Source organism: Lissotriton vulgaris, chromosome 6, assembly GCF_964263255.1.
Source record: "Lissotriton vulgaris chromosome 6, aLisVul1.2, whole genome shotgun sequence".
NCBI classification, from domain to species: Eukaryota; Metazoa; Chordata; class Amphibia; order Caudata; family Salamandridae; genus Lissotriton; species Lissotriton vulgaris.
The window spans coordinates 1,519,205,030-1,519,220,654 of record NC_141694.1 but is presented as its reverse complement, the minus strand read 5'-3'; positions in this window follow the sequence as shown (position 1 = coordinate 1,519,220,654).

Genomic DNA, 15,625 nt, shown 5'->3' with positions numbered 1-15,625 from the left:
TGATTCTGGGCAAATCACTCACTCTCCCTGTGCCTAACAAAAATGCATGTGTCCTCATGTAACGCAACTGGAGCTGGTGTAAACGCTCTGATACCCGATAACTTCGGGTCAAGTTCGCACTATATAAAACTCTGTAAAAGCAAAAAAAATGCAACAGTCCTTAATACCACAGCACAAAACTGGGCGACACTGGATATGACAATAGCTAAGAGGAACATTGCCAGACACTGGGGTGCACGAAACCCTCCCACTGTAAGAGACTGTGGCAATACATGAATATGGATATGGTGGCTGAAAGAGCGGTATGAATAGATAGAGGGTGGCCCAAAAAATGGGAGCGACTGTGGGGAAACTGGAATACTTTCAGAGGTGGCATGTGTACCATACCTACTGTGGAATCTTCATTGGAGACCAGTTAATGAACCACTGAGCGGCGTAGGTTTCGTTCTTGTACATATACTCATGTACTTAAAAATGCACTATTATCACTGTAACAGTGTATTGTAAAAAATATGTATACTAGGTAAAGGTTTTCATGATTGCTGACAAGTGTAAGTCATGTACCAAATAAAAAGAGTTTTAAATTAAATATTTTGAAAAAGCAAAGAGATGGACTGCAGGCTAGGTCCTATTTATGATCAGATATTCCAGCCTCCTATTTTAAATAAAAAAGTAATGCCTAGGCCACAGTCACAAAAACTAAACCAACTCCATCTTACTTGTGTCACGTGAATGCTTTCTACAGCACTTAAACATGTTTGAGCTTCAACGACTAGTAATTAGGGTATTTGCATTACTCCACTGTGGACCTCACAGGAAGACCAGGGAATGAGATATGATATTTTTATTCTAGCATTTGCAAGTGTTTTTCAAGGTTGTCGCTGCAGTGGAAAGAATGCACTGTCAAAAATGATCAAACCAGGCAGAAGTTTTTACACGTATAATGAGTGTACAGCTGTTTGTTTTGTCTATTATCTGCACCACTGGGTACATTTCCATTGTTGAATGAGGGTACATACATATACACACAAAAAATCTGGATGCCGCGAATACTATCACATGATGTGCTCCATATTTCAGTATTCTAAGCGACTCGAGATGGTTAAGAATCCTTATGTTCCTACACACCTGTACTATTCAAATTTGCCTTTCTCTATTATAAATTGGACAAAAGATAAAGGCATGTGCCACAGTTTTTCTGTTGCTAAACAGGCGGTGCATTTCCAGTCAAATTTCCCTTGCCCAGGCACTAGTAAAGGTGCGAAGAGGATCGAACTATGCCTAAACTGCAAATACATCTTCCTGGCTAGTGCTGGCTCAATCTCGTCCAGAAAATTCTTGTATCTACAATCTATAGACATCTTAAATCTGTATAACATTCCTAGTTAAGGTGCCTGCAGTTTAAGTCATTGTGAGGGAGGAAAGTCTTGAGGCCCTTCAACTATCCACCAGTTTCTTCATAGAGATCATAGAAGAGATTGCTAAAGGGTCTTCCTATAGAGATGCCAATCCTATGTTAAAGAGGGTGACTCTGGGAAGGGATAACCAGGGAAAACTTTTAGCCCCTGGAATCTCCAGAAGTTCTTTTAATGCTTGCCTATATTAGGTCAACTTGGGGGTCGACCAAATTCTCCTCCAAAAGAGGAGAAATCTTAGGGCGATGACCTCCGAGATGGGAGTCAGCCTTAGATCTAATCGGAGAGGAGTCTGTGAGTACTGGGGAAGATTCACTAGTTCCCTAACAAATTTGTTTTCTACTGATGCGATGTCCTTAATGATTTTATGTCCCCATGGCTCTGCCCCATAAGTAATGGCTCCCAGGTATTAAGTATTGCATATTTCCAACAGGGGGCTGAGAATATTTGAAGAAGATAACCTGTAAACCTTAGCCAGTCCACCTGTGTTCTGTGCTAATTTCAACCTCTGTTTCCATATGTGAAAGGCCCAATCTATATGTTCATTGAGAGTGATTCCCAAGTCAGACCCCCCAGAATATAGTGCCATGGTTTAGCAAATTTAGCGGCACAAATATGGAAATTTAGCGGCACAAATAGCATTTTTGTGGCACTTTATTTTACTCCAAATCCTTCATTTTCAGCATTAAAACAATGGAAACTGTTTTAGCAGAGTATTCCACTTTGAAATAGGCCCTGTGAAGTAATTTCCTTTGATGTCCCTTCCACTACCCCTAGCATTTTAGTGAATTGACGCCCATGCTCTAGTTGGCCCCTTCACCTTCTATGTCCAATGTGCCTGTATTGCATGCAAGCACTAACTCATAGAAGCAAAGTCATCAACTTCAGAAGAAAATGTACTGTCAGGGGCAACAAGTGATTGGGGAGAGGTGTCTGAAGCTACCTCTGGCGACCGTAAAATTAGTATTACCCGAGAAACAAGTACACAATGGTAAAAAAAGGAGCAACCATGTTATTCAAAGAGTCCTCTGATATAAGATCACAACATCGCCCAGTGTACAAAGCTATCCAGTTATACTGTGAGGCTTCAGTTGGTACAGTGAGAAGAATACCGTTACTACGAAGAGTGAATCCTCCATGGCTAGGGGAGATCACATCAGCAAGAGCCATGTCTCTCCCCCACTAGTCAATTTAGTCTTCTTTAACTAAGCACTTTCCAAAAGGCTTTTATTCAAACGTAAAGCGTCCTGTTATTGCAGTTCAATGTTCATCTTATTGCACCAAGTCTTTATCTTTAGTCGCAATTTTTCAAAGCTGTTTGAAAGCCTACAGTGGGTGAGCTGGTACTATGTATATTAAGGTAATGATAGTATGAAGGAATTGATCAAGAAGGAAAGATATAGGAGAACTAGCATTTGAGAAAGAGTGTGTAACTACGTTTGCTATCAGAGGTTTATTATTTTCTTTACAGTAGTACTCACACACCTTGAGCTAGTTCTACGTGATGAATAACCAGCAGCCTTTCTGGGAGAAAAAGCTACCGACGTGCGTGAGAAACAGGAAATCTCCTTTATACAATGCTCTGTCTCCATTTCCAACCCCCACAAGAAGAAAACTACAACATCCCATGCATACTTGCCACACAGCCATTGAAAAATGAGGGTTGAATACACCACTGACTGTTTAATACTGTTACAAGTAGAAACTACAAGACACCACTGACTCTCCAACGCACTCTCACATCTAAGGTCCCAAATTGTCATCTAAATTGGGGCAAACACACAGAAATGAATGCTGTGGTCTGTGCAGCGTCAGACAATTTAGGGTGCAGTCTCACAGCAGTCACCGTGTGGAGGTGCAGTCCTTTGTACTATGGCATACCATGCCCCCTATACCATGAGACTCATTATCCAGAGACTGTCGCTGGGCCCCTAATTTCTTTTCTTTTTGAAATGTTATATAAAGCGCAAAGTAGACGAGTAAAATGCAATATTTAAGAGGCAGTGAATAAATAATTATGCATTCTTCATAAAGATATAATCTGCAAATGAGGCCACACTCCCCACCTCCTTAATTTTCGCGGGTACTTTTGTAAAAATGCCGCTATTTTTACAAAAGTGCCAATTTCGCGGGCACTTTTGTAAAAATCGCTGCATTTTTACAAAAGTGCCGATTTCGCGGCAAACCGCAAAATCTGAAATCCTGGAGGGTCTGCCACGTACTCAATGATGGCAACCCTCTCCAGTGGAATTCCATTCAGCCCAGGTTTGGTCATGGTGGAGTGTGCAGAATTAAAAAACAGACATTTAGGTTTAACAAAGTTGACCTTGAGGCCCTGCCCAATACAAAAGATATTGAAGCAATCGACTATCCTTTGGATTCCCATGGGCGATTCTGAGAAAGGAATCATTGGCAAACTTCAGGGCTGGGATTTTGATTGAACAGATCTTAGGAGCTTCGTTGTCACTGAACCCATTCAAGATATCAACCAGCCCATTAATATACAGACAAAAGAGAGTGGGAGCCAATATGCAACCCTGTCAGACGGCCCTAGTTACTAGAAATGGTACAGAGAGCTCTCCTAGTTTCCCACATCAAACCTGTGTCAAGTTCTTCTCATGCAACCTCCTAAGAATGTTACAGCGGTAAGTGGGGACCCCCGTATTAGACATGACAGACCAGAGTTTAGACCTGGGAGCTAGGTCAAAAGCTGATTTTAGATCTACAAAGATCAGATATAAACTACCACCTTCAAGTACCACCGTTTTCCAGTAAAGGAGTAGAAAGCGGAATACGTGATCAATGGTGGAAGTTTGGTTTCTAAAGCCTGCTTGTATGATACTGAGAGCATCATGAGCTTCTATCCACTCTTAACACCTTTCTAAGATAATTCTTGCCAAAACCTTCTGCATCACATCTGGAAGGATCATGGGCCTGTAATTTTCTGGTAGGAGCAGTGACCCTTTCTTTTACATAGGGATCATTTCAGCACCTGCCCATGTCTTGGGGTTGGATATACCACCCACTATGGCTTTAAAGATAACTAGCAAGTAGGGGCCCCAACCTTCAGGTTCTGAGAGCTATAAATCCCCAGGGATTTTGTCAATACCGGGCTCCCTGCTGGGGGCTATCCTAAAAATAGAATTGCATACTTCCTCATGGGAGACAATAGGAAAGTTATCTTTATCCGTTGTACAGTTCCAGACTGAAAGGGATGCAGATACCACTTTGGTTAGATTTAAAATTAACAGCTGTAAACAATGACGTTCTAAAGGCTACTTAACCTGGTAATGTATCACACAGTAGTTTAGTCACTGTCAAAATGATAGATACAAAGACACAGATCCAAAGATAAACTCATCAGCCACATAACTCAATATCATTGCACTATTTATAGATCATCCAAATCATGAATTATCATAGGCACTTATTGAATTGTGATCCAGTGGAGGCATATCTGACAGAGAAGCCATTACATATACTATGGAACGCAACATCTGAGTCCTGCTTTTTCCCCACTTTTGTGCCCGCTTTGAACACGGCATGTGACATTAGTTAACTGTTGCAGGGTTCTATTGTTGTATAGATCCTATAAATCTATATAGGATCTTGGCATTTAGATAACATGAACTACAGGGTTGGAGTCGAGACTGATTCCACCCCCCCCAAAAGATATGTTAGCCTTTAGACCAGCTAGCTCACAGTGCCACTTTAAGACCCCTAACTTTACCAAGGAGCGAATAGTCTCTGGCTACTAGTGAACATGACAACCCTTGATCCTTCAGGGTTAATGGAAACAGTGTACTACTTTTCCCTCAGTCACTTGTGCTCACTTGGCCTCAGAGAAATGCACAGAATAAATGATGGAGATGTTTTCAATAAGCATTTATTGAACCAGCATCATTCTAGCATAACATATGTGTGCTGTGACAACTATTAGACAGAGGAACAGTAAGTGCCATCAATGGAACACTGACGGCATCCCTCTGAGGCACACGCTTATATCCTCTTGGGAAGGATTTCAATTGCAAACTTGATTTGAATGTTTCAAAAATGTTTTATTCAGTTCATTTGTATTAGCACGTTGAATCACTTTATCAAATTACATTCTTTGATATGTTCTTTCAATGGACATCATTACTACTCATCCTCCTATGCATTTCGGGTGTAATGTCGGGTTTAATTGACGCCACCGGCAGAAGACGTCACCTCGAGAGCACCCATAAACCCATGGTTAAACAGACAAACAGAGTTTAACATTAGAAAAAAACAAGCTGTGCACCTAGAGCGCAATTTTGAAACCATTAGACAGAAACAGATTGATACGATTGCAAGCACATACAGAGTAAATAAAAGGTAGAATTCTACCATGGTGCTAAGACAGTGAATATTTGCAGGCATATAATTACTTGGCATTAATCACGCCTATTCCTAAAATGCTAACCCTATCTAAGTGTACCTAAATATACCTAGCCTATATGTAGGGTGCAAAGCCAAGAATTCCATTGGAGAGAGCCAACCCCATTATCTGATGGGAGAGAACGAAGGACGCCGTCTTGGTCTCGAGTTGGACACCCAGCGAGGGATGTCAGACCACTGCTTGCTAGGGTTTCTGCTTGCAGGAATCTCAGCGTCTTGTGTCGGCATGGAAGCTTCTCTTCTGGCTGCCCAGTGAAGATGCTCTGATTTTATACCCACAAGGTACCCTCAGGGGTTCTACCTAGATTTGTAATGGTACTGTGGGCCTGTCATTCAAGGATGAAGATTGTGGTGACTTTTGTATAGAGTTATTATACAGAAGATGGTAATCCTGATGTGCATGTCCTAAGCAGGGGATTACGACATGATATAAGAATCCTTATGCATAATTAATTAGGCTAATTTTTGAAGAAAACCATACAACATTTATTCAGCACATAACTAGGTAAAAGGTCAGCGCCCGAACCGTTATGCAGGGCAAGGTAGGACAAATGTAGGTAAAAGGTCAGGCAGCTGCCTAGGCCTATATTGGGGTACATTGGGGCTAATAACACTACAACTGTGGGAATTGCCATTCGTATGATAAGATGTTAGACAAATGGAAAAAAATATTTGGTCCATTTGCCTGGAATGAAATGGTTTAGATTATCTAGTAAGAGTTTTAAATTATATAGCTCTGTAGTATGGTTTATGGGCCTCTTTTTGCGCGCATGTTAAGTTAGCATGGCTTATTAGGAGTTTAAACACCATTTTACCCTTTGCTGCTTTTTGCACACGACACCGCTTAGCTGTTTTTGCAAAGTTAGCTTTCATGAAAGTCTATACATGAGAAAAGGTTTGTTTTTCGACATCTCTAGACATACATCGTCCCCCCAGTCTGTACAGTGAGTGCTGAGTCATCAAGGTTATCATAACGTGAGCCTGTTTATCGGTGTGTCCGTGTAACACATTCTAGACACAACATTTTGGCAGCTGCAAACCGAGCAAGATTCTGGCGTCTTTATCATAGCACACTTGCCATAATTTCACAAACTTGGAAGATTCCAGGGATGCAGCGAGACTAGCCGATCCAGATGTAATTTACACTTACTGAGTGGACAGGTAATGGGGTCACCGAAAACAAGCTCAAGAGACCTTCCTTAGTTTTTATAATACATAGTTCCTATAAAGGGAGGGTGTTTAAACTAGGCGCTATATCACCTGTTTGCACTATCATTGTAATATGTATTTTGTATTTTCGCGAGTTGTAACCATGCTGACCATATTATTTTTAATCATATGTTTGCTTATGTTGACTAAAATACTGCGCTTGAGAACACGTCGTTAAAATAAATATTTTAACCTTACCGTGTCTCTTTTTTACTCCTGTTGTGGACTGGTATGAGAGTATAACAAAAGAGTGTTCTCACTTCCCACCATTCCTGAGATAGTCCTAAGTCGCATGTTCTTAGTTGTCTAATCATTGGTTACTTTGCCAAAGGACGAAGAGCTAATGTGACACTGATTGCTAGCTGGTTGTGGTTTCTAGGTACTGAGGTGAGTTTCTGGTACACCACAATTCACTAGCGTCCTAGTTCTTTGTGCACAGTTCTGTGTATCAGAAGAAATCCTTGCAACTTGGTGCCACCAACAAGTGTGGTCTTATTGTGAGACAATGAGTAGTGGTTATATCAGTCTACGACCCCCTCACTATTGTTTCCGGTTGACGATAGTGACAAATAAAACCTACCTATAGTTTACATAGGTTTTTCAAGCTTGACAATTTTAAACGGTTTTCTGTTTGAATTACTACCCAGTTGTGCCTTTTTGTATTACATTGTACTTCTCTAATACTTTTTCGATATGGCTGCGGTTGATATCCCAGCACACAGTCGTGTGGCTGTACGGAATCACTTACAGGAATACCTCGTGTCTTTACAGGGACAGGCAGTGGTTTTTGTGGTTTCGGCTGACGTGGCATACCCGTTTGAGTTGTATTACTCATGGGTTACATTTTCTATGGTAGATGCTAATGCTGGTGTATTCCACACTTATACCCCTGCTGATGCTTCTGTAGTGTATGTGCCATATCGGACAGTAGAAATTCCTATTTCTGCTTGGCAGCATGCAGTTTGGTTTAATGGCGCCCTGCCACACGTTATTGCAGCGGTCAGACAAGGGCCGTTGTTGATTCCAGGCGCTACTTGGGCTGTTTTAGCTGGTTAGACCCCGCATCCTCTGGCGGGGCAGTTAACAGCTCAGCAACTGCGACCCCTATATGCCTCTGCAATAGCAGTTATTAGGGGTCTGGTTCATTATATTACCCGCAACCTCCCGGGTGGGGCCCCGGGTGGTGTGGCGCATCCAGTTGGCGGTGGCGGACTGTAGCTTAGTCCCGTCATGGTTAATGCGGTCATGGGCAAGAGTCCCCAGGATAAGGAAGAGATGCCTTTTTGACTTGCCGAGAAATTCGGCCAACTGGAAGCAGTGTTCCCGAATACTAGTCCTGTTGAGAAACACAGGATCCTCACAGTTAGTTTGCAGAAAGACTTAACTCCTGACGTAAATGAATGTACAACTCGGGGGCGATTTTTGCGGTAGTCTATACTAGGTGCTTTTGCACCCCGTCAATGACTGTTCTGCCCTCTGTGATCAAGCGTGTTTAGAATGAGCACGGACCAGACGCGGCTGTAGAGTTGGAAATGCCACTCGTGTGAGCGTTTAATATGGTACGCAATCTCGTCCTTGCAAATGTCAAGGGAGAAGCGGTAAGTTTCCATGTCTCTAATGCTCTGTGCGATGTCTCCTACACCGACAAACCCCGTCAGTTACCGAAAATTATTACGGAGGCTTATAAGACCGTGGGCCATAATAGTTTGGGTGCTAAGCCTTTCGCTAAGAAATAAAAAGAGCAGTAAACTCAACAAGCGTCATCTGATAAGGATGACCGTCCGCAAGTTCAGAAACAAAATTGGAGTAAGAACAAAAACAGGGTAAGCAGCAACAGAAACAGGGGTCCTGTCCTGCTTCACCTACACCTGCCCCTGTTGAGCGGACATATGATTTGCGCTACCGCAGTACTATTAAGTAGCCTGATAGGTTTCAGGTTCCTGAACAATGTTCTCCTCGCTCTTTGCAGGAAACATCGGTAACAGCCACCGGTGTAGGAGGCGGCGGTAGAGGTCAAGGTGCCCAACAGAGCTGTGAACAGCCTCGTAAGGATGACGGAAAAGACAAGCAGGACGAGACACCGCGTCAAAGAACCCAGTTTCAAAAGAAAAAAGTTGCTTTGGTAACAGCGAGGTAACATGCTGTTACCGCAGCAACGTGAGAACGCAGCTTCGGAACCTGACATGGGCGCTGACGCTGCTGAACAGCGCAGCGGAGATTTCCATAGTTCATGAGGCGCTGCGTCCACTACTGAGGGTGACAGCGACTGACATTCGTTGTATTGGAGACAGCTGCCACTAAAGTGGCTCCAGCTGATAGACTAAATGAAATTGTCCTTGTAATTGAAGGTGACATAGAACATACCATAAAAGTTTTTGGGGGGGAAAATCTAACTACTACCTATGATATTTTGTTGGCGGAGGTCGATTGGCCCCCACCTTTTGTCTTGGCTGCTCCACAAGGGGAGGAGGTGATCCTCCCCGCTTTCGCACACACAGTGCCGAAGGAGCATGCTCTGCAGTTTGCAAAAGATTGGGCTAACGCCCTTGAGCCAGCGTTTTACTGTACTCACTGTGGATGGGACAAATTATCCCCTCGACATGAGATTCCATTGCAGTCGATGCCACAGCTTCAACCCCAATACCCCATATGACGAGAGGCTAAAGGCCTCCATTGCAGAAATCCTTCAACAATTAGAATATCAAGGTGTAATTGAAACGTCTGTGTCTCCGACGATTAACCCACTTTTTACTGTGACCAAGCCAGATTGCTCGTACCGTTCGGTATTGAATTACCACCACTTAAACTCACATTGTTGTACGTGGGCGGTGCAGAATATTTACAGTTCTGCTCATGTGGATAGTCTGGTGAGCACCAGCGGTTCAAAACCACACTTGACATATTCAATGGCTTTTTTGCCCATAACTTGTCCCCCCTTATTAGTCAGTGGACGAGTTTTACATGTGGCGGCAAACAGCGCCAATTCCTTCGTTTGGCTATTGGTTACAAGAATAGTCCAGGCGTTTTTGCTGCCATAATAGTCTCTCTCCTAGAGAGACTCAACGCAGATGCATGTTTGTATGTGGATGACAATTATCTCACAGACGACAATTTATGGCCGTATCTGTGCCGTGTTGACCGTATAATTTGCCGTTTTGCGGACTTTGGCTATAAATTTAACTTTGTGAAATCTCACATTGCAGAGTACACAGTGCTCTTCCTGGGTTACGAGCTCAACAATGAAGGTAAAGGTTTAGCTCCTCAATTCTTGGAGAAATGCGCACTTTTGCGGGCTCCCACAACACTGAAAAAGCTACAATCTTTACTGGGCTTTTTAAATTTCGGTCGTACATACATTCCGGAAAATGCCCAGCGTATCAAGCCGCTTTATGCGTTGATACAACCTACTTTTTCCAAATCGTGCAGGCTGCCAGCAGATTCAGCCATCTTGCAATCTTTGCAGGCTGACCTACTTGAATCTAAATTCTTGTCGACTCATGATAACCACACCAACCTGGTGATCAGAATCGTGCCAGGAGCGGTGGGTTTCACGTACCTCACCTTTAATGAGGGTAACATAGTCCCTATCGCTTACAAATCACACTTGTACACTTCGGCTGAGTTGCGGTTCTCCACTGTTTAAAAAGTTTTAACAGCAGTGCAAATGGCAATTCTTAAGGAGTGTGCACTGTCACAGGGAAAACGCATTTTGGTTGTTACTCCGTATCCTGCATTGAAGGCAGTGACAAAGGCCAGTGTTACGAACTCCAAAGCTTTGCATCCTCGGTGGATACAATGGGCAACATCCTTGACATCCCCGGATGTAAAGTACATTTTTGATTCCTCTTTGCAGACTCAAAAGTTCTTGCAGTATGAATTTGTTCATCCTGCTCCTCTGACTATGCACCCACTTGAGGATTTTCGTTGTATCATTTACACTGATGGAAGTGCGCAAGCGGCTACAGGTTCAAGGCACGCGTATTCTACGACCTGCGCAATTGTGGTTGGTACTATGGTGGATGGTGAATTCAAGTCCGATGTTGTTCACACACAGACATTAGGGGACTGTACTGCCCAGTTGGCAGAACTTCGTGCTCTGATGCTTGCATTGGAGTACACGGACCCCAGTGTGACTACTCTTATTGTGAGTGAATCTTAATACTGTGTACAGTCTTACAATGACAATCTCCCCTTTTGGACTCAAAATGATTATCGTGACTCCAAGGGTCACACAATAAAACATAAAATGATCTGGGTTTGGCTTTCTGACTCCCACTCATTTTTGTGATTCATGCTCTTGGTCATCAGCGTGTTGGGGTTCATGCTGTTGGCAACTGTCTTGCGGACGAGGCTGCGAAGACAGCAGTAGCAACATTTGCAGTGGCAGCGGTTACACGTTCCAAAAGTAAGATTGATGATGACATCTTGGCTGCTTTTGCCGCAACTGAGAAGGGAGGTAATTATCCTAAGGGTTTCTCTTCGAAGTACTCTTATCATTTAAGTCCTGATAAAGTTACTTATGTGAGATTTAACAACGTTAGTGACAAGTTGATTCCCAACGCGGACCGCAGACAGGCTTTGATTACAGCAGCCCACGCCGGGATGGCTTTGGCGCATGCCGGTGAGTCAGCTACTGTATCTCTTCTCCAGCAGCGATACTGGTGGTGGGGTTTATACAAACAGACACTGATTTTGTGCTTCAATGTGGCATTTGTCAGCAAATTAAACCTTCCTGCTGCACGTTCGCCCCAAACTCAGTTGTACATATCTAATAAGCCACTTGCGTGTGTTTATTTAGATCACTGCAGTCCTTTCTCCTCTGATACTATGTATAAGTACGATTTACAAAAAGGGGGTGGTGATGAACAGAGTGTCTGAGTTAAACAGACCACTCTTACCCAGTCCAAAGATCGGGGCTTGATCCATCACCGTTATTTATCTCACTGCCCCATCCCAGCTCAGAACCTGGCTATATGCAAATCAGTCTGTCCCTGGCCCAGTGCATCATGGGAACAGGGCAGACTAAACTACCAAGCCAATTCTTCACCAGAAAGGAGACAAGCTACCGGGGACCGGTTTCTGGCATTTCAGCCTTCTTCAGCCCGGCTTGCTTGAATCCTGATGGAGCAGTGAGAAAGGGACTCATGTCTGAGTATACCCTGCCACACCTATAGTGGCCAAAAACGATTTACAAAAAGGGGGTGGTGATGAACAGAGTGTCTGAGTTAAACAGACCACTCTTACCCAGTCCAAAGATCAGGGCTTGATCCATCACCGTTATTTATCTCACTGCCCCATCCCAGCTCAGAACCTGGCTATATGCAAATCAGTCTGTCCCTGGCCCAGTGCATCATGGGAACAGGGCAGACTAAACTACCAAGCCAATTCTTCACCAGAAAGGAGACAAGCTACCGGGGACCGGTTTCTGGCATTTCAGCCTTCTTCGGCCCGGCTTGCTTGAATCCTGATGGAGCAGTGAGAAAGGGACTCATGTCTGAGTATACCCTGCCACACCTATAGTGGCCAAAAACGATTTACAAAAAGGGGGTGGTGATGAACATAGTGTCTGAGTTAAACAGACCACTCTTACCCAGTCCAAAGATCAGGGCTTGATCCATCACCGTTATTTATCTCACTGCCCCATCCCAGCTCAGAACCTGGCTATATGCAAAAAACGGTGTTGGATCTAGCCCTGATCTTTTGACTGGGTGAGAGCTTTCTGCTTAATTCAGAGACTCTGTCCCTCACCCCCCCTTTTTGTAAATATTTTTGTCCACCCTAAGCGTGGAAGGGTATTCTCAGATGTGAGACCCTTGCTCATTGCACCATCAGGATTCAAGCAAACAGGGCCGAAGACGGCTGTAATGCCAGAAACCGGTCCCCGGGAGCTTGTTTCCTTCCCAGTGTAAGAATTGGCTTCTGTAGTTTGGTTTGTCCTGTTCCCATCATGCACTGGGACAGGAACAGACTAATTTGCATACAGCCAGGTTCTGAAACTGGGATGGTGCAGTGAGCTAAAAAACGGTGTTGGATCTAGCCCTGATCTTTTGACTGGGTGAGAGCTTTCTGCTTAATTCAGAGACTCTGTCCCTCACCACCCCTTTTTGTAAATATTTTTGTCCACCCTAAGCGTGGAAGGGTATTCTCAGATGTGAGACCCTTGCTCATTGCACCATCAGGATTCAAGCAAACCGGGCCGAAGACGGCTGTAATGCCAGAAACCGGTCCCCGGGAGCTTGTTTCCTTCCCAGTGTAAGAATTGGCTTCTGTAGTTTGGTTTGTCCTGTTCCCATCATGCACTGGGACAGGAACAGACTAATTTGCATACAGCCAGGTTCTGAAACTGGGATGGTGCAGTGAGCTAAAAAACGGTGTTGGATCTAGCCCTGATCTTTTGACTGGGTGAGAGCTTTCTGCTTAATTCAGAGACTCTGTCCCTCACCACCCCTTTTTGTAAATATTTTTGTCCACCCTAAGCGTGGAAGGGTATTCTCAGATGTGAGACCCTTGCTCATTGCACCATCAGGATTCAAGCAAACCGGGCCGAAGACGGCTGTAATGCCAGAAACCGGTCCCCGGGAGCTTGTTTCCTTCCCAGTGTAAGAATTGGCTTCTGTAGTTTGGTTTGTCCTGTTCCCATCATGCACTGGGACAGGAACAGACTAATTTGCATACAGCCAGGTTCTGAAACTGGGATGGTGCAGTGAGCTAAAAAACGGTGTTGGATCTAGCCCTGATCTTTTGACTGGGTGAGAGCTTTCTGCTTAATTCAGAGACTCTGTCCCTCACCACCCCTTTTTGTAAATATTTTTGTCCACCCTAAGCGTGGAAGGGTATTCTCAGATGTGAGACCCTTGCTCATTGCACCATCAGGATTCAAGCAAACCGGGCCGAAGACGGCTGTAATGCCAGAAACCGGTCCCCGGGAGCTTGTTTCCTTCCCAGTGTAAGAATTGGCTTCTGTAGTTTGGTTTGTCCTGTTCCCATCATGCACTGGGACAGGAACAGACTAATTTGCATACAGCCAGGTTCTGAAACTGGGATGGTGCAGTGAGCTAAAAAACGGTGTTGGATCTAGCCCTGATCTTTTGACTGGGTGAGAGCTTTCTGCTTAATTCAGAGACTCTGTCCCTCACCACCCCTTTTTGTAAATATTTTTGTCCACCCTAAGCGTGGAAGGGTATTCTCAGATGTGAGACCCTTGCTCATTGCACCATCAGGATTCAAGCAAACCGGGCCGAAGACGGCTGTAATGCCAGAAACCGGTCCCCGGGAGCTTGTTTCCTTCCCAGTGTAAGAATTGGCTTCTGTAGTTTGGTTTGTCCTGTTCCCATCATGCACTGGGACAGGAACAGACTAATTTGCATACAGCCAGGTTCTGAAACTGGGATGGTGCAGTGAGCTAAAAAACGGTGTTGGATCTAGCCCTGATCTTTTGACTGGGTGAGAGCTTTCTGCTTAATTCAGAGACTCTGTCCCTCACCACCCCTTTTTGTAAATATTTTTGTCCACCCTAAGCGTGGAAGGGTATTCTCAGATGTGAGACCCTTGCTCATTGCACCATCAGGATTCAAGCAAACCGGGCCGAAGACGGCTGTAATGCCAGAAACCGGTCCCCGGGAGCTTGTTTCCTTCCCAGTGTAAGAATTGGCTTCTGTAGTTTGGTTTGTCCTGTTCCCATCATGCACTGGGACAGGAACAGACTAATTTGCATACAGCCAGGTTCTGAAACTGGGATGGTGCAGTGAGCTAAAAAACGGTGTTGGATCTAGCCCTGATCTTTTGACTGGGTGAGAGCTTTCTGCTTAATTCAGAGACTCTGTCCCTCACCACCCCTTTTTGTAAATATTTTTGTCCACCCTAAGCGTGGAAGGGTATTCTCAGATGTGAGACCCTTGCTCATTGCACCATCAGGATTCAAGCAAACCGGGCCGAAGACGGCTGTAATGCCAAAAACCGGTCCCCGGGAGCTTGTTTCCTTCCCAGTGTAAGAATTGGCTTCTGTAGTTTGGTTTGTCCTGTTCCCATCATGCACTGGGACAGGAACAGACTAATTTGCATACAGCCAGGTTCTGAAACTGGGATGGTGCAGTGAGCTAAAAAACGGTGTTGGATCTAGCCCTGATCTTTTGACTGGGTGAGAGCTTTCTGCTTAATTCAGAGACTCTGTCCCTCACCACCCCTTTTTGTAAATAACTATGTATAAGTACATCTTAGTAGCAGTAGACTCTTGCATGCGCTTTGTTTGGGTGTGGCCTCAAAGGAGCGCTGATGCTAGAACTGTCGTAAGGGATTTGCATGTCTTTGTGGGAATTTTTGAGAGTGGTACCTTCCATTTGGACCAGGGTCCAGCATTTGCCTCTAAGGCGTACAAGGATGCCATGGCTTCATTGGGGGTCCAGGTCAAATTTTTGCCTCCATACTGGCCTGAGGGTAATAGTGTTGTGGAGCGAATGAACCCTGACTTAAAGCAATCCTTGACAGCGAAAGTTTTAGGTGCTGGCAGAGACTGGTTTACCCACCTCAATAGCGTACAACGTGCACTAAATGAACTCCCTAGAAGGTATCAGGGTGGATGGACC